Source organism: Corvus brachyrhynchos, unplaced genomic scaffold (assembly GCF_000691975.1).
Source record: "Corvus brachyrhynchos isolate BGI_N302 unplaced genomic scaffold, ASM69197v1 scaffold28, whole genome shotgun sequence".
In the NCBI taxonomy this organism is placed as follows: Eukaryota; Metazoa; Chordata; class Aves; order Passeriformes; family Corvidae; genus Corvus; species Corvus brachyrhynchos.
The window spans coordinates 1,925,161-1,945,633 of NW_008246058.1; the positions used below are offsets into that span (position 1 = coordinate 1,925,161).

Below are 20,473 nucleotides of genomic sequence, written 5' to 3' on the forward strand. Positions count from 1 at the left end.
CTCCATACTTACGAGACAAAAAAGGCTGGCAGAGATAGGACTAGCTCACTATCAAGGCTTTTGCAAGAGCAGGAACAATGTGGCAGCCCAAGATCTTGTGCTGTCTGCACAAGCCCCATCAGCAGCAGCTGGCCTAGGCACAAGCGTCTGTCCTGGTATCAAGGTGGCCAGAAAAAAGCACACACTTGGAGACACATCCCCCTCTCCCATGCAGATGTATGAACTTCAGATGACCAGTCCAAATTTGCAAAGATGTGTACGGCCACGGTGCTCCATCCATTCACTCCATACCAGGTCTTCTCTTGAAGAAAACCTCTTCGATTTGAGTCCCCAGTGCAGCTGTGTAAGCACCAGAAAAATGCAACTTTATGTCTCTCCAAAGGATGCCTAAACACATCCTGTCCCTCAGGGGGAAAAAAAAGAGGATTAGCGATTCAAAACCTACATGCCAGGCGATTTGGTGACCAAGTACCTTCCTCTGATAGCTTTTCTAGACAGTCATGAACTTTAAACTATTTTTTGCCTCCGACTCCCAGCAGCTCCTAAACAGTGTGAGCTAAATATTTATAGAAGAGTCACTGTTTGTTTAAGTTTCAATCCATACTCCCTGAGGTCCAATATGTCCAGATCCTCAAATGACAGCTGATTACAGAAGAGCCTGAAAACACCACAGAGGGGACACTGACACTTACCAGATCTTTCATCTGGACACTTTCTCCGGTGGTTGTTTTGGGAAGCCTTTCCCAGCTTCTTTCAAAAGACTAGGAAACATAGCTCTTGCCAACCAAGGTCCATGTTTCATCAGACACTTTGGCACAGCTCTGCTCAATGACACAGAGCCCTGGGTTTTGGGGGGCCCTCATCTGTGCTCCAGAGCTAGGCACAGGGACTGCTGCTGGAAATGCAATTGAAGCACCCAACCTGCTGAAAAGCAGGCACCAAGGCACAGCGAGAACACCCAACCACAGGTGGGGCACAGACAATGTCTGTCACTTCAGCTTAACAAGTTCTACCCTGACCTGCCTCTTCTGGACTCAGCAACATCTTTTCCATTTTACCATACGTCCCACTCCAGTGGAACAAAAAAGTCCTCCCACACCTTGCAAAAGAACTAAGGATACTCAAACTTTTTGCCTAACTGAACAACCTGTAAGAAATTGAAAAGACACTTATATGAGCTGACACACTACTGCTATAAGCTAGCCAAGTCCAACAAGTCACTTGCTTACATGTGGTGTTACACAGTTTCATGGGTGAGGCAAGAAAAAAATAAGACTGTGCTTCATCCCCTTTAATTGTGTGTGACTGGGGCTGTCCTTTTGGAATGTAACGGGGGACTCATCACCACAAAGGAGAACACAAAATGCAAGGCTATCAAGCAGGCACAGTCCTATGACAACACATCCCAAATGAACATCTCACCCTGTAGACCTCAGTGTCCAGCTTGGCAAGCTTCTAGAGGAACAGCAGAGACAATACCAAGCAAACACACTTCCAGTGACCACCCAAGGCTGATAATTCCCTTTGTTTTTATGGTTTCACATAAAAGCTCCAGCATGAAGAACAGAACCGAAGGTGTTTACTCCCCTCAGATGGGTGAGAGGTTGGGATATCTTTGCACAAGTCCAGCTACCTCAAACCAGCACCTGCTTTGAACAGCCCCTTGGACGACTACATGTTGCTGAAGAACTCGAAATCCCCACTGACAGCTGTTGCTGTGCCCATCCCATCAATATGAATTCTTCATCAGCACTGCAGCAAGACGGGACTCAGCAATGTTGATCTGTCCTGGGGTTCTCCAAGGGGACAGCAGGACTCATCCCCCCCTGTACAGGGTATTTCAAGGCATTTAGCCCCAGTAAAATAGAAAATGTGGTGTTTCAAGCAAGAGGATGACTTTTGTCATTAGGTGGATCTCAAGGACAGGTTTGCACACTGCCGTTCATTAGGAATCTGGATATCCAGCCTGAAGGCCTGTGCATGGATGAAGGAGCAATCATGGAAATGTCTGTGCCGACACCACGTGTGCACTCACAGCCCACACTCACCCTCACACGTGTTTTCTATCCAGATGTGCCTATGCACACCCATGGGAAAGTGCCATGAAGCCTTATGGACGTGCTCATGTGTACATGCATGGGAATAAGCAGGAGTACAGAGGCCCACCACAAGCCAGCCATGCTGGCACACAAGACTAAAGAGGAGACTGGAACAAGAAAGCTGGAAATCATGACAAGCACTTTCATCAGTAAAACTGCAATTATGCAGCCAGCACACAGCCTTGCATCTCTGTGGACCAAGCAAAACTACTTATTATAGAGATGCCTCTACTGTGATCTGACTTTTAGAGAAAGGAGAGGAGCTGCCCTGGCTTTCCCATGTTTTATTTCTCTGACTCTCATTCCCTGTTATTGGAAGCACAGGCATCACCACACACATCACCATGGCTGCTGGGCCCACTGGAGCCAGCCATGGCTGGGAGGTTTGAAGGCACAAACCTACAAACAAGGAGCCTTCAAAACTGCAGCTGGTCTCTTCCAGCATCACCCACACATTCAACACCATGGAGCTGGCTTTACTTAGGCTTCATGGAAGAAAATTTTACTAGGGCATAGAAGAGAGACACTTTTCTATTTTAATTCACCTGGCCCTAAAAAAGAAAAATAAAGGGGAAAAAATAGAAGAAATACAGCCCCCCTCTTTCTCTTTTTACGTAAATATTGGATCTGAGCGCTTTATGCTCCTAAGAAGTTAAAAATAGGAAATAATATCAAGTCTGTGCGCTGCATCTTTTATCAAAGCCTTTTATAAACATCAAAACCAGCTCCTCTGCACTCTTCTATACTTTCCTGCTGTCACTCACAATTCATAAAAGAGGTCTACAGAGATACAAAGGGTAAGGCACTTTCCAGTACTGTCAGAGAGTCTGGGATAAAAACACAGCTTTTCCTCAAAGCTCTGAAATCTAAGAGCAATTTTATGACATAATGTCACTTTTAGCACAAGAGATGAATAATAGATATTCAAAATATAGTAACACTTTCATAAGTAAACAATGCTTTGCAGTGTCACAGCTTTTCAGCAGCAGTGTCAAGCCTTTGCAGAAGGATCAACAGAGCAATCACCGAGCACCACCGGGAAGCAAACACTGCAAGAACACACACATGTTTAACCAAAAGGCCGAGTCTCTTTGGCCAAACTCCGTCTCTTTGGCCAAACTCCATCTCTTTGGCCAAACTCCATCTCTAGAGACACACATCCAGATCCCCTCTCTAAAAAAGGGGAGGTAGGGAGATTAACAAGGTGACCCAGAAACTCTTTACACATAAACTCAACTTCAACCCTGCCATCTCTGAGAGATGGGTGATAAATCCAAACCTCCTCCCCACCTGAAAGATGAGCAGGCTTACACTCACCTATATTCAAGAGATAGGAGCATTAATTAACTCCAACATTGAAAAAAACACATTTGAAAGATGATAGCTGCTAGAATATTCATGACTCTTACCCAGCCTGTTTATATAACTGGATATGAAGCAAATCCTCCATGCAAACCATGGCAAACCTGACAGCATCATTTAGCTGTTCAGCATCTTTTCCACAGAAGGCAAATTCCATAACTTGTGGTCACTATTTTTTTCCTCCCCTGCACATAGGAGTTAGGAATTCATAGGGAGGAAGTGATAAACCCATGATAAAAAAAATTCCATTGAACTGTCAGCATTATCCTAACCAAAAAAGAATTTCCTCCTTAGTCATACACAGGCAGGGTAAGTCAGCTCCCCCATGAATTACAGAAGAGCAGGGAAAAAGTGCTTATCTAGGAGATTACTTCTCTTCCTAGTACATTGGTACTTAATTTTTAAGCAGGGTGGAGGTCAAATGAAAACCACCTGATGGTGATGCAAATGGAACCCCGGATAAAGCTGCACAGGGGCCACCAGAAAGAGTTGCTCTTTGCAAAAAGCTTAATGAAAGCCAAGAGATGGTGCCAGTGGGGAGGATGATGGCAATTCCGCATCCATGTGCCGCGAGGATGCTGCCAGCGGCAGAAGGGCACATCCAAGCTGTGGAGAGGGCCAAGCCAGGGCAGTGCGGGGTTCCCAGCATCGCTCACCACCCCAGGGAATGCCCCCTGCCAGGCAAACTGGCTGAAGATACACTTCTCATCTGGATAGTAAGAGATCCACCTTCCAAAGGCACCAGGGCTGGAATGCAGCTGTGCCTCATCCCCCAACTTGTCTACAATAACCATTATAAATATATGTACTTTTTTTTGTTGCACACACTCAGGTCCCATTTTTGCTGCTGAAGCCTCAGGTCTCTAATCCGACCTCCTGGCTTTGACACTGCAAAGGTAAAGAGGAGGCAGCGCAGTGATGGTACCCTGCAAAAGCAGAGCCAGCAAAACCACAGGATACCCAAAACAGTGCCAGGGAAAAACTAGGAGGCCAGGTGAGAGGCTTGATTCCAGCTCAAGAAACACCCTGTGAATAAAATATTGCCCAAAATAGCATTTTGTGTTTCTGAACTGGGTTCCACACTGCAGGACAAGAAGATTAGGCAGATGCCCTCCCATGGGGGCAGATTGGCCCCATGGCAGGCAAAAAAAAAATGTCCTGCTTAGCAGGTTTTGTCTGCTGCCCCGTGTAAGCAAGCAAACCAGCTTGGAGATGATTAAATATTAATCAGAAACCCTTCAGATCATGTCCCATTCACGGCTTTGGGACAGTGCAAATCCCGCCACCTTTACCAAGAACCCCTCCAAGGGCCTCTCACAGCCCTGGGATGCCAGCCAGCTTTGGAGGCTTTACATTTTCGTGGCATGAGACAAATTTCGCTAAGAGTTCCTCAATACTAATCCACATAATGCTGCTCAGCAGATGGGAGCACAAGAAAACAGCCTGTCGACACCTTCAGCTCTGCACAGAACCCCTCAAAGCAATGCAGAGGATTCAGAAGCCAAGCAGATACCTCTTGCTTTCTTGCTGGCATTAACAGTACGTCTCATGATAGGTCACTGCTTCTTTGCAACCTGAAGAGCACAGTAAGTCAGCAGATAGTTCAGTATTTACTGTGCACAGTAAGTCTGCACCTGCAGATGCAGGCACTCATGGAAAAGCAAAGATCACACATAAAGAAAGGTTTTTATTCTGAAAGTAATGACTGTGATGCTTTGGTTAATACAAAATTCCAAGCAAGGTCTTAAAGCAATCAGTAGAGGATCATTCAAGACATACTAGCAGGATTATTTCAGATATTTTAAAATACATAAATATTTATTTACTTATATAAATAAACAGAAATATGGCCTAATGTATCCCAAATTACACGTCCTGCAGTAAGGTCACAAAGTCTGGGCACAAATGGCATTCATTAATAAGTGCCCCAAGAGAGGGACAGCCCTTAAAGAGAGAAAATGCACGCTGCGAAAGGGGTTGACATTTTTAGCATAAACTAAGGACTGAGATCCACCATTAATTTGCTTTGCTCATGTTGGCTTTCGCTGCTGCACGATGAGCGAAAGTCAACCTGTGCAGGATGAGCACAGGTGCATCAACATCCTTCACCCTGGGCACTTCCTCCTCCAAATTCCCCATGCAGAACAGGGGAAGAAAGATCAAAGCAAAATTTCAGCATCGGCAGCTTCAGCATTTTCCCTGAGCAGAGGCAGACGTGAATCCAAAGATTCAGCTGTAAATATTTTAAAAGTGGCAAATGGACTTTTGGCAGCCAAAATAAGAATCTTTAAAAGCACTAGCATTTGCTGCCCTCAACCCTTGCAAACCCAGCCTGCTAAAGTGGTAAGCAAGGTTGCCCACAAACTGAAAACTGAAACTAGTTTCAGCCCCAATTCCAAAAAACCTGGAAGTAATTTTAGAAGCAGGAAACCCTCAAGCAAGAGACAGCACCTGTAGATTAAAACCTCTTCCTCTGTCAGGCTTCAACACATTCGACTAACAAAACCATAAAGAAAGTAAGACTCCCTTAAAAAAGCCTCATTTTCAAAATTTTTTATAGCTTTGAGGTTGTATTTTATCCTTAAACCAATAAATACTTCCAATTCCTTAATTTGCTGCCAGCTGGGGAGAGGTTTAAAAACTTCTGTAAACCTGCAATTTCAGTGCTGGTCTGTGCTGGGCACTGAAAAATTCCACTGGGGTGAGAGTGAGAGGGGTTAGTCATGACAAGAACATCCCTGCAATGTGCCAGGGCTGCTTTTCACTGTCATCCAACCATCCTTAATACCGACTTAGTCCATCAATGATTTTCATAATCAGTTATGTGCTTTTGAAACACACCCACACACATAATCTTCACAAGCGGCCAAATAGAAGCTTTCTGTATTTCTATATTATTATTAATAACATGCATCTGTGTACAGACCAACCTCCTAAAGGATATTTTGATCCAAGGATCTGCAACCTGACTGAAAGCGAACTTTTGCCACTTTACCAGCAAATATCTTGAATGCTGATGGGGTTCATCTTTTAACTAGCACCTACGGATGTAGCTGGCAGCCCCCCTACCCGGATCCTCACGCTGACCAACACGAAAGCCCTTAAACTACTTACCCTCTGAAGCTGCCCCACATCTATGCAGGGTGAGACCTGCTCTTAACAAAACCTGAGATGATTTTTCCTCCCTGTAAAGGACAGCTGTACATTTGCAACTGAAACATCGTTCCCAGCCAAGCTCTAATTCTTGGGCCACCCCCAGGTACCCCAGGTGTGCCACATGCCTGCCAGACCCTGTGTGACTAGGGAGTCACACTGCAAGAGGCAATGCAGAATGCAAAATTCAGGGTACATCTACCACGGCTTTTCTCCTTGCTCGGTCTGAGTGCAGACCCTACAATGCAGAGGTCAAGCACCCTGGGGCTGCACTGGGTTACCCAGATCACAGGCAGGTTTTGCTCGGTCTCTAGAAGGCACCTCCAGAAGCACCAAAGGGCCCGGCAGCACTAGAGCAGAGCAACTGAAGCCCCATTCGATCCCAGTTACTTATAAAAGATAAAGCTCATTCCACCGCAATGTGCTGCTGACAAGGGACCTTTTCACATCTTACAGGAGCAAGTGGAGATCTGGTTTGCGATGTCTTTAACAGCTGACTACAAGGAAAAAAAATAAGGATTTTAAGTATCAATGGTGTTTGCTTTAATTGCAGATAAAAAGAACAACTGCAAGTGATCCAGTCTTTCTTAGGTGCTTTAGAAGTTGTTAGGAGCTAGTTAATGAAACACCAGGGATTTCAGTGATGCGAAAGCTGTTAATTCAGGTTAAGCAAGGAAAACTCCTATGTGCAAATGAAGAGCTGGTTCCAGGGGATGTCTCTGCAGCAGAGCACAAAGTCCATGCGAGCAAGCAAAGGGGTCTGGCACTGCAGGGCTGAGCCTCCAGGCAATCCTACGGGAGAAGGCTCTGCCTTGGCACATGACCACGCTGCACGGGGCTTGACCATGACCATGCCCACTAGCCTGGCCAGGATGCTGCTGTTCACCTCTGAGTCCAAATCCCCACTGTTAGCTCCGGCCTCTCCTACAAGCACAGCAAGCGCCTGACTTTGCTCATTGATCAAGCAAAGAACTTTATCCCCAGTCTTTGTCTACCATCTCCATCTGGCCTAGGAGTCACAGTCAAATTGAAGAGAGAGGCAACTGATTATGTTTCCCACTGAACATGCTCTATCCACCCTGCCCCCTGCATTTCCTTCCTTTGATGCAAAATTGTGCTTACAAAGCAAGAAGACAAAACTTTTAATGCCTCACAAATGCTGAGGGGAACGCAAAATAAATGTACAGCAAAGCATTTTCAGCCCTTTTCCTTCAGCACCTCCTCTTTGTATAGTAAAAATAAAAGTTAGATACAAAGAGCTACTTTTTTGTCTACCCCGTAGAAGGAGCAATCTGTTCACCCGCACACCTGAGCATTTGACCAAACCAGCACAAGTGCCAAAAAGAATGATTTTCACAGCAAATTGATAGCCACAGACACCAAAACAATTATTCAATTCTCTCCTAGAAAGAATGGAAAAAGAATTTGTCACCTTCACAAAAACACCTAACTCATTGTAAATGATTCTAAAAATACAAATTTGGTTGTTATCACTAGTCCTATTGAGTTATACAGATCTATATGGAATAGGAAAAGTTTTAATTTTAGAGCTAAAGGCATCTCCTTTTATATGGGATAAGTGATCCTCAAAATTATGTTCTTCAGCAGAAATTCTATTAAACTAAGAAGAGAAAAAATGTGTTTAACACTTGTGTCATCTTTTTTGAAATGAGATGATGAAGCCCGATAAGCTGATCCACACATGGCTGGTGGCAGCTGTGGGTTACGAACACAGCTGCCCAGGAGTCCAGAAGGATCCAGGTGGAGGAATACAGAGCATCAGATCCATCCTTTCCCTCATGTATGAGGCTATGGTTGGGCATCAAAACCTTCAGAAGCTGATACCACTGATCCACGAGAACCTTCATCTCAAACTGGGTCTCTCCCAACAAAGAAAAGCCATCTTCAGGGTATGGCACCAGGGACTTTGGAAGGTCTTACCTTCAGCAGAAGCTAATAAGGAAAAAAAGTGACTGAACTGAAGATCAAGAAAGCAAACTGGGCAGTCAACAACAAAACCATTTACATACCTGCTGGACAGGAATGCTGCTGCACTGGAAAAGCTCTGGGAGAAAATATCTTCCAGCTGGGTAAAGCAATGGCTCCGTCTTAAGAAGATGCATGGGGAGATATTCCAGTAAGTGACTGTATGCTATAATCCTCAAGACAGGGCCACAAATGACACAGGGTGACCCAGGAAAAAAGAAGGTAAAAAGATGGTAGGAACTTCCAGATGCTTATATCCATAGCCGACATTCTCCAGAGGGTTTTGTGGGTCCATATGTCCATGCATCCCATGATCCTAAAAATCCTTGGGAGCTACAAAAAGGACCAGACTGCCAGGCTCCTCCAAACGTCATCCCAGACCAGTGGGACGCATGGGGTTGGGACCTTCAGAGAGAAGAAAGGGACAGGCCATTACACAACAGCTCTTACCACGTTGGACAAGGTCTATTCCCATGGAAACTCCTATCTTTTGATTTATTTTTGCACGGAAGGAAGGTTTTAGTGTTTGTTTCTTGTTTTGTTTTTTAATTTGCATGATTTACTTAAATGAATGTAACAGTGAGCAGAGGCACAACATGGAGTCACCACCTCCAGATGCCTCATAGCTGCTAGCTGATGTGAGATGAGGAGGACGACAAGCCAGCAACTGAAAAAAGTTTTCACCTAACCAACAGATCTTTCCAAAACTCTCTTCTTTTTCTTTTTGTCAGGTGAAAGGACAGAGTCTTCCTCTCCTCTCCTTTTTTCCACACCTTCTAAACCTAATGAAGTATTTTCTCTACCAGGGAAGAGGAGGATGGAAAGGGTTGTAAAGAAGCAGGTCAGCAGCATCATCTGCCTTCCTGACTTCCACCACCAGGAGAATCACACCTTCAGCAACCCGCATCAACGTCTGGCCCAACCCATCAGTGCAGCAGAAACACTCAGCTCTTGAGTACAACCCACTGTGACCTCCGACCAGGCAGAGCCACACTTCCCACCTCTACCATCAGAGAAAATAAACACATCCCAGCAAAGTAGCTCAAAATACCGGAGGAATTAGTCATAAAGATTCTAGTACTTGACGTATATAAACCCATCATAATCTGGGGGGTTGGGGTTGTTTGTTTTTTCAGTTCTTTTAATTTGATTTTACCAATTGTGCTGGGAATAGAGCTGATGGGATTTTTGTTTGTTATTTTAAAATATGAAAGCTGTCACATAAACACAGGCAAGTGCCAGGCCCAGATATAATGCCCAGCAAGTGCTGAAAGGAAACTCAGCTCTTTGCCCGACATTGCTTTCTAGTCCAACTGTAAAAAGAAAACAGCAGAGAGCAGCTGAGAGCCAAAAGAGGTTTTTTCACTTTGTTTTAGCTGCAGCAGCATAGGAAGGTGATAACATTGTGTGTAATGCAACCAAGCAAAGGAGTAATGAAAGTGCAAGCAATTAGATCAAATAGCACAGGGTTAAGGAAAAGGTGTGATAATCATTTGTTTTGCTAATTGTGTCAATAAAGACCTATCTACCCTCAAACAGCGGAAACGTCATCAGATATTTAAAAGGGAAAAATCAAGTGAATAATTAAATGTACAAAAACCCGACATTTTTTCCCCAGATGGTCTCTTTAAAGGGTTGATTAGGAGAATCACATGTTTATTTTGAATAAAATTCCAGTGACTTTGATCATGTTTAAGTCACCTCACGTACAAAATCTACTTCGAACCAAAACTACTTCTTCCCTTGGGAAAACAATCAAAATTACCTTCTCTGCAGGAAAGATGCAGCATTACCACAACCCAGGCTAAACTGGCTTATGGGGACAACACCATAACTCACAAAAATCTGGTGCCTTTGCAACATGTTTTTGTTGTTACAAAACCCAGCAAATCAGTACAAGCCAACTGGAAGTCTGCAGACAGGCTTGCAGATGAAGTTGCACTTGAAGTCTGCTAATTCGTGGAAAAAAAATCTGAATGACCTTGTCCTTGCTTCTAGTGTTTTCTCAGTGATGGGGAGAGTTAGCAAATGAAATATTCCCTAACTTCCCCCCAGCTAAATGAAGTGAAGCTGAAGAAGGTCTGACCCAAGTCTCTGAGCTGATGAAAACATTTCAGAAAAGGATTTGAATCTCCCAAAATAACTTCCATCCCACTAATTACACAGCCAATCTCAGCCACTCTGATAACTGTATGACATTGAAAATGCCTGTAAAACCTATTTCTCTACAGCAAAAACACCTGCCCAAAATCCTCGAGCTAACTGTTTTCTCCATAAACCAATTACCTGTAAAATATTGAGCATGCAAACAGAGATGAAGCTCTGTCTCCAGAGAAATGAGGCTCAGCCCACCAGCCTAGCCCCTCACTGTGCTGTGCCTGATGCACCAGCAGGACTTTTTCTCCAGGCTCCAACACGGATGTGTCAATATGTACTTTGCTCAGTTCTCCTGGGAGATGAGCCCAGCAGTTGTCACTATCCAACAAGTGAAAACGTAATTTTTTCATTTTCTATCTTCTATACCTTCCCCCATCCTGCATATACCACACCACTCACAGCACTCTCATCTTCTGCCTTCAAGGCCAGCTGGATGGCAGCAGGACTCACAGGCTGTGCAAGAGCTCAGTGATCAGCATCTTGCACAGTTTATGTTTTTACATAAACATATGGGCTTTTCTAGTCAGATTTTAACAGATAAACTAATGGCTGATGATTAATGTTCATTTTAATCATCTTCCTTTATGGTATGGAGGAACCTCAGTACTTTCCACTCCTGGATGTGAGAAGACACTGTCTCATTGCTTCCCAGTTTGAGAGGCAGATGAAATTCAAACCCTTGTGCCCAGCACATGCCTGAAGAGACAACCTTCCAGTTGTCTAGACGCTACCATTAAAATGTGCCAGATTTTTAAGACTGAGCACACTGCTTGCTGGGAAGAACATCACTCCACTCCAGCTCACTCCATTGCTGCTTCCCCCTCAAAATGCAGGGACTTCCTTGCAGACTGTCCATGAGCGTTGCCCAACAGTTTAGGTCTTGCCCTTATCAACTCACTGAAGGTCATGCAGTAGGTTGGTAGCAAAGCCATGAAGCACAACCAGATTTTACAAGTCATGGGCCAGCACTTGAAAAACACATTCATCTTCCCCATCCCTTGACAAGAAATAACTCCATTACTTGTGCACAACAAGGGTTGAATCACTCGCACACAGAAACACCACGCACCGAACACATGTCAGCTCTGAGCAAACAAGGCATCACCATCAACACGAGAGCAGCACCCTGAGCCCACAGCTCCTCTCCAAGGGCAGCAAGAACCTGAACACACCAGCTGGAGGAAACCAGCAACGAGCAAAGTGTGCCCTGCAACACAGAGACCCCAAATGATTAATAAACACACAAAAAGAGTTAAAAGACTTGTTCCTCATTAGCTGAAAAATACATGAGGAAGAGAGTAGGAGTCCCACCTGTTAAACTTTGAATGTTGAAGAGTCCCAAGTGCAATGGCTCGTTTCACAAAACAAGGGGTGTTTTCTGTGCCTGTGTTTTATTTTAAGGCAAGAGCCGGGTTTTTTACACTCTAGCATGTTTATTACAATCCAGCCATGTGAGTTAAATGCAGCTAGGGACCTGTTAAACCTCATGATCAGTGCAGTAAGCTCCAGCAGTAACTTTATTATGGGCAAGAATGCAACTGGGGCATTCATGTCTGCTGCTCCTGCCACCAGGCACTGTGAGCAGTATGTGCTCAGTTTGTCAACACCAAAATCCCCTCCTTAAACACAAGGTGAGCATGCCAAAATGGCTTCGTTACATCCCAAAATGGCTTTGTTACATCCCCATGCAGAAGAACATCTCCAGATACAGGGACTGCTTATCAAGGTCAGTGTTACCCAGCAGAGAATAAAAAAGGAAAAAAAAAGAAAACAATTCAACTTTTCTTGTTTTTTTTATAAATCCTCCAGTGAATGGTTGCAGATATATTTGCTGAAAGGCAGCAGTTTGCTACAGTGGGTATCTCAGCTACCACGAGGGAATGCATTTCTCCTGGTTTAGCGAGCCAAAGCAGGCTCAGCACCAGTCCTGGCAGAAAGAGCGAGCACAGGACCAAGCCCAGACTGTCCCCTGCAATAACATCCAGCTGATTAATCAGCTCAAGTCACCTCCAAAACCTCTCCTTGGCTTCCTGTTCTTAGGCATGAAATTTTAGAAGAGCTATAGACTGAATCTGACATTACAGTGAGGGTGGCAAAATCAGGGAGTTCCAGGTCAACAGGACTTGTGTTCTGTATCAGTGAGGAAACATGAACTTGCTTGCTTTATGGAATTACAGAAGGACACCAGTTGACAGTCTCTTATATCATGTGCCTATAGTATTTATGTCCTTATAGAAGACAAATAAACAATACCAATTATTTCCCAAAGAAACACATAGGAAAATAGTGTAAAGGCCTCTGCTCCTTTTTCTCCTCACTCAGCAGCACCAAATTTTTGGAGTAACCTGGCTGCTTTTGAGGGCTTCACAAGCTTAGCCAACATCCCAGGCAGTCCCTAGAGCTGGGGCTTTTGCTCCCAGATCAGAAACAGCAGCTACAGCTGGGACATGATTAATGAGGGGAGGGCACTTCGCAGATGCTCCACCAGTCTGTGACCAGGCAATGACACTGCACATCCAATACCCGAGTATTTTAGGAAAACAAGATGAAGGCAAGAACCATTGATCTTGCCTCACCCTACCATTTTTCATCCTAAAAATCAATTCCTTTCTGGGAATGAAAAGGGGAAAGTTGAAAAAAGACAAGCACATAAGGACTGCCTGGTAGATTGTGGATTCCAACCTACACTCCACCCAGAAAAGCATTGTTTGGTAACAGTAAAAATGCAACATAAAAATGCTTCCAAGAACTCTTGTAACAGTTTCACAATAAAGTGTATATTTTAAAATTTAAGTCTAGCTATTCCATTGAAGGTATCATCACATAAATTTGTGTCCCTTGCATCCACCCAGGACTCCTCACCCACACTCGGGGTGGGTCTGCCCACCAACATGAACCAACACCCAAGTGACCAACGGGCTGTGTATTTACTGCTCAAGTTCTCACACAAAATGCAGGTCATGACTATGCTGTTTTGACTTCACAAAATGACTCCACATGAGGATCACAAGCTGGGATGCTACAATTTGAAGCGCTGCTGAGATGCCCTACAATTAACCCCATTCTTTTAACCATTTTTGAAGAAAAAAAGCAAGCAAATGTCATACAATCTGATATTTTAAGCACCTAATGTCACCTTGGACCATTTTCAAAGCAAAATTTAATAACCTTATTCTCTGTCTGCACCAGCTGACACAGATACATCAAGAGAAAAAAATCTTTAAAACATTCCCTAAGGAGAAGTGGGGGGAGATACTCTCCTGATAAATGGCAGACTGTTACATAAAAAGACCAAAGGAACAAACTGTAAGATAAATATTAGCTAGCCTTTTTATAGTATTCAAGACATGAATGTTTCCCAACTTGGATGACAGTACCAAGAAAAAATAATTTTATTTCATGCTATCAAAATCAACTCTAATACGGAACACAGCATTCCACACATCCTCCTCTTGGCAAAAGATGTCTTACAAGTGAAGAGTGTGATTCTTAAGAGATACTGGATTGGCTCACCTAGAAAAATTGAAAGGCCACAGAGAAACGAAGTCCACAAAGAATGACCATTTCAGCCTTGAACCACTTGCAGCTCAGACAATGATCTCTTTCTGAGATGCAATCAGGCTCCTTGGGGATGCAGTGTAATGCAAGGGACATGTCACACTTCAGGACAGTACTTCATGCCTCCTGCTCTCCTAGGGCTGTGCATTCTGACTTCAAAGGTGTTTTACAGAAACGCTGATCCCCAGGCTAATCTTGCAGAGATAAGTTGTAACCCTTCAAGTGCATGAGGGAATGGATTTTTGCGCCTTTCTTTTTTGTTTATTGGCTTGCTCTCAATTATATCCACAATCTCTGTCATCAACTACAACTACTACAATAAAGTCAAGATCTCTGCATCAAAATGAAAGTCAGGTTCCCACACCTGGGTGAAGGAAGGGCCCTTCCATCCCACTGCTCACACCCAGGTGGGTACCATGTCACCTCCCATGCTGCCAGCAGGCTCAAGCAAGAGCCTCTTTCCTTTCCCTGGTCCCTTATGTGGGCACACAGCATCTCTCCCACCAATGGCTCTCCCACCATCCCATGTCTAGCACCAAAGACCTACAGGTGCTCTCACAGTTGTGACACAGAGTTGCTGCTCCATCTCCAGAGCTGCTCTACTGCTTACCAACACACAGCCCAGTGCCAGGTTCCCTTGCTGGGCACTGCTGCAATTCACAGAAAACTGGGGAAATTCACTGCAAACTCGCTTTGTGCCTTGGCCAAAATGACCCACAGCTCCCCACACCTGGCTTGGTCACCACAAACCATCCTAGTTACCCAGAGCAGGGCTCAGTCTGAAGCCTGCAGACACTTTTTGCTACCTTTTATTTATGATTTTCAGTCTACTGCATTAGTTACTAGCTTACAATGAAAGGAAAGAAAAATCACTATGCCAGCTGCAAAAATAATCCTCCTGGCTCATTACATTTTCAGTTCTTTATCTTAGACCTATTCTTTAAACCTTCAGGATATAGGCTGTCACCATGCAGGCTAACAACATGCTTTGTAGTCAAATAAATGCTGAAATTCTCACAAGACTACATCACTCCAGGAGCAAAGGAGTTGTGCTAAAATTATAAAAGTGGCTAACAGAGAGATTAATTGGATGCTATTAAAAAAAAGAAAAAAACAAACCGCAAAACAGAAGACACCAGACCCTTACTTTTGAAAGATAAAATCAACCAACTCCAGGCATCTTGGTCGCAGTCGACATTTGCTTTCATCAACCCCCCACCACTGCAGCCTCCTGAAATCCCTCTATTAAAATGGATTTGCAATTGTCCCCATGTATGCCATCACTGTCCCCATTTATGCCACCTATGCTGTCCCTGCTTCAGCTCCAAAAAGGCAGAGTTGGGATGATGGGCTTGGTCCTCTGAAGGAACTGGTGGGACAGAAACTGAGTGAATGGTTCCAGTTCTGGGGAAGTTTGATCCCTGTGGCACTGGACCAACACAGCTCCAGCCCCACAAACACCAAGTTGGTTTGCTGGCCCAGTGTGACCAAAAGGGGACATTCCTGAGCCCCTCTCTGGGCCCCTCTGGACCTCAACTCCTCAACCCAAAGGAAACCACACTCTGCTCTTGCTGGGAGCATTTATCGTGGGCAAAGCAAATCAGCCCAAAGTTGCCGACAAGCAGTGAGGGGGTAAAGGCCAAGAAGGAAAAAGACATTTTTTAATGAGCTTAAGTCACCCCTTGCAGGACCGACACATTTCCAGCTTAATATCTGGCTCCTTTAAAAGCTGAATCCTTGGTGGGTGCCTCCTCATGCAAGAATAGGACAGAAGCCCAGTGGTAATGACTTTCCCTGTGCACTGTCACACTTGGCTTGAGGTCCAAGCATCCCTGTGGAGCCCAGGAGAAGCCCCACATGCTCCAGGGCTGGCACAAGGCTCCACAAAGGCAACTGAGGTGAAGATTTCAAAACAGCTCTGGGAATACCAGCACAGAAACATTTTGGCAGATTAGGCTCTGTCTGCCTGTTACTTTTTTGAAAGGTCCTACTTATTAAAGGCACATGTTCAATATTCAGTAAATAATAACAGAAAGTGTTTGCCATTAAACCAAAGCCCATGGAACAATCTTGACTAATCCAGCTGTCAGATCCAAATAAATGCCTGCCCTGCTTTTACAGGCAGCTCTAACATGCAGCTCAGTGATCAGGACCTTCATGAGGTGAAAAAAAAAAATACCATTATTAGAAAAGATTTTTTAACACTGGAGGACTTGGCTTCATCTAAACATAGATGTTGCACTGGTTTAATTAAATCAGCACAGAAAGGTTTTATTTATTGCATCATACAGTTAGACTATTAAGTTACAGCCCAGGACTCATTTTTCTGCTGATATCCAAGAGTAAATCCTTTTTCTGCTGATGCAAGGATTCCTACCAGGGACTGCACTCCAGCTCTACCTGTCCCATCCCTCGTGTTTGTGAAGGGGTGTTTTGCTCACTGTCTTGTACTTGCAGAGCTCTCCTGACCATACACCAGTTTTAATTCTACTGAAAAAACACTTCAGTCCTACCAGCTCTCTGCTCCTACCACTCTGCTTTCACCTCCATCCTTGATGATTATTATTGCAGCCACCTCAAGAGGAAAAAAACAAGACCTCTGAAAACACGTCTGGCTCCTGTATAACCCTCTTCACGTTTGCAAAACAAGCACAGAGCCCAGCAGCGACAGGGAGCTGCAGGGAATCAGCTGTTTACTCCTCAGCCCTGGAGCTGCCTCCCACCAACCCTGCACCTCACACATGCAGGGCAGCAGCCAGGGTCCAGCTCAGCTGCATGGATGGATAACCTCCCCAGGTTGGCATCCCCATTATTTTGATGCCTGAATATACTCAGATCAACTAACCTTCCTGTAACCCAGAGATGTCTAAATTTTTATTCCAAGACTGACAAAGTATTGCACCTCTTCCCACTCATTTATTGCTAACAATATTTTTATTTTAATCAGGTCTAGACTCTTAAATACTTAATGACCTGGTTTTCTGAAGAGCTTACATGCTGTGAGAAAAATAAGGGAAAAAGAAGGGATTGTTTTATCACTACATCAGCATCTAAAGGCATCAAAGGAATTCCTAGCTACATACCACTTGCTATATGGGAATGCAGTTAAATAGTGTATTTACATACAAAGCCTGTGAGACTCAGGAGAACTTACAGACACAGAATCAAGAGATTCACAGAATGGTTTGGGTTGGAAGGGACCTTTAAAGGTCATCTAATGCAAACCCCCAATGAGCGGGGACATCTTCAACTCCATCAGGTTGCTCAGAGTCACATCAATCAATGTTTCCAGTCCGAAAGGTCTCTTCTCTTTTGCAGGGATGATGCTGCCTTGGAGGGTGCAGGGTTCTCCACCCACACATCCCACAGTTTGGCATTTCTGTCCTCTCTGCTCTTTGCCACAGCCCCATTGATGGAAGCACTGCCACTCCTCTGAGGGCAGCAATGCAGGCGAGTGCCCTTCGACTTGCTCCAGAAAAAAAATTTAAAAAAAATAAAAAAAGCTGGGGTCAGATGAAGCTGTTTAAACATCAACTTGAGCTCACTGGATAGGGAGGGAAAACCTGGAGCCTGTACAACTGGTCCTGCAGGACTGACTGTCCACCAATTCCATGGCTCCACTGCCAAGACTCAGCCAAAGCCTCCACACAGCCTCCCTGCAGAAGGCAGGCCCACCAGAAAATCCACCAAACCCAGAGGTGAAGTGAGGGAGGTCTCTTCCCAGCTGTGCAAATCCTTAACACCAACAGCAGATCCACCTGTGCCCAGCCACCTGTCACTGCACCAGAATGTGAAGCTGCTGCTGAGCTTACAACTCTCCTCCCTAAGAGCTGCTGGAGGAGACCAGCCTTTCTTGAGCATCTGACTTACCCATGCCAGGAGCAAACAGTCCCAACCTCTGTCTCTCTGTTAACTTCAGTGGAGTCAGGATTTCTCTCTCATGGTTATAATCTACTCCAGGGACAGAAGATCTGTTTTCATGCAGATGCCCCTCTTTTATCACAAAGAATGGAGACAGATCATTGCAGGTCACACTATCTTTCCTTAGCTGAAGATACTGTTAGCCCCATTTCATAAGTCCTCACAGCTATTTGGCTGAAATATCTGAAATAACTTCCTTCTGAAGACTGCTCATCAAGACACCCTTTTTGCCAATCTGCTTCCTAGGCTGAATTAAATTCTCCTGGAGATGATGCTGCAGCAGAAACCAGTGCCCTTTCCAGACCTTTTCCCCCATTTACTTAAGATGGCAAGTGTAGAGCTGGTACTCACAGTAGATAATCAGAATGTGGGATAGAGTTGGTAAAGAAGCTCCAAGGTTAAAGAAGAAGAAAAGGAGGAAGGAAAGGACATTGAAACACATCACAGGTAACACATCATAAGAACATCGTAGGTAGTGGCATACTGACAACTGAACTTCATGATTCAGGGCTAAAAACCAGCAACAATAATTAAAATACTATAGAAGATTAAATTTAATCAATTTTTTTTCTCAAGACAATGACACCTCCTGCCCTCCTCTGACCTGATGCTGGTTATGTGGGAGTCGGGCTATCAGGTCAGACACGTTTGTGGCTGATGCAATCCTGCTGTAACAGTGCAGTGCCCAGCGCTGCTCCTGCAGGTGACTCGATGCTCATGATCCCCTGCCCGGTGATCCGCAGCGCAGGGAGGAGGGTGGCAGCTGCAGCGTGATGCAGCAGGGATATAAAAAGCTGAGGACTCAGCCTGGAGAGTGGAAACCAACCTGCGCCAGCAGCGTGCCGGCATCACCTTTCACCTACATCTGCTGAGCCGCCTTCCCAATAAGAGATTATCTTGGGAAAACAAGCTCTGTCATGGCTGCTCGCTCCAACTGCTCCCGGGATCAGAGTTATGTCCTTCTAGGACAGTAAGCTAAGGGCAGGAGAGGGGGACCCCATGCCCAAAGCCATCCCCACTGATAGGGGGATCAGAACTGGTTCTCCCAGGAAAAGAGAACCTCTTCCCATTCCCAGTGGTTCCTGAAGTGCTCAGGCCCATTCACCCCTCCAGAGGCTGGCTCCATGCTGGGGGCAAGGAAAAGCCCAGCTGTCTCAGTCAGGGGACCGATGCTCCTTTACCAAAAAAGGGACACCAGGGAACAGCGTGACTATGTCAAAAAGCTCCAATGGCTTTTTCAGCTCCAATTCCCTGGCTCTCCATCCTGGGAACAAAGCATGACAGACTCGGGACCTGAGAGGCAGCAACAAAAATCTGGAAAATTCAGAGAGAAAACATCAGAAATCATCAGCCCCAGAGACAGGTGCCAGAAGCCACCATCAAGAGAATGTTTAGAGCCAAATCTGATCTTGGCTCCACCAAAATGCTCTCACTGCCTCTTGTGCTGGATCAGGCTGTGCACGCCTGGTCATAACTGGGTTTTGGTCTCTTCCACATCCTCCCCAGGGCTCAGCTGGCTCCGGCTGATGTGCTCACTGCAGCTCTGCCATCCAGCAGGATGGAATTCCAAGCTATCAGAAGTGCTGGAGCTAGCCTTTGAGATGTCAGAAAACCGAAGAAGAAACTATTCCAGCTGTTTATTTGCGTTTTTGGTCTGCCTATCTGGGTTCACATAAATGGCAATTTTAAATTTATTTATTTATTTTGGTATCTATCTTTTTGAAGTCCTACAACCCTTTGAAGTTATCCACATACTGTCCCTATATATACGTCAACACACCAAAACACTGTCACAAGACTCCTGGTTATACAAAAAGCATCAAAAACTAGGTTTTTTCCAATGGATAAACTGTATGTCAAAGCAGACTGGTATATCTGGCAGAAAAGTCAGAACTCCTTAGAAACATGTTTTCAGGAAGAAAGTGGGAAGATCATTGTAGATATTACCATTTATTCCTACCTCATAAGCAGCATGGATTAACAAAGCCAATAAAAATGACCTGGAATGCTAAACTTAAGTGCCTTGGCCTTGATTTTGATCTTGAAACAACCTGGCCCAAACTCAAGAATAATTTTTAGTATTTATTTTTAGAACACATTACCTTCAAACCTCCAGACCTGCGTAAGATACCTTTCCTATTTTTTCCATGAGGCCGAAAACACGATCTGTGAAGTCACATTTATTATGAGAGACTTGTCCATCATCACTATCTCAGTAAATAGTTTTCCAAGGACAG

At 44.6% G+C, this 20,473-nt stretch overlaps 1 long non-coding RNA gene across 1 annotated transcript in view; it reads right to left on the reverse strand.

Annotated features, from left to right (window-relative positions):
* LOC108449593 overlaps positions 1-9,725 on the reverse strand; it is a 75,598-nt gene extending 65,873 nt beyond the window's left edge. Inside the window, exon 1 of the long non-coding RNA XR_001865815.1 lies at positions 8,645-9,725. This is a non-coding gene — a long non-coding RNA (uncharacterized LOC108449593). The remainder of the gene's footprint in view (positions 1-8,644) is intronic.
* Between the last annotated feature and the right edge of the window lie 10,748 nt (positions 9,726-20,473).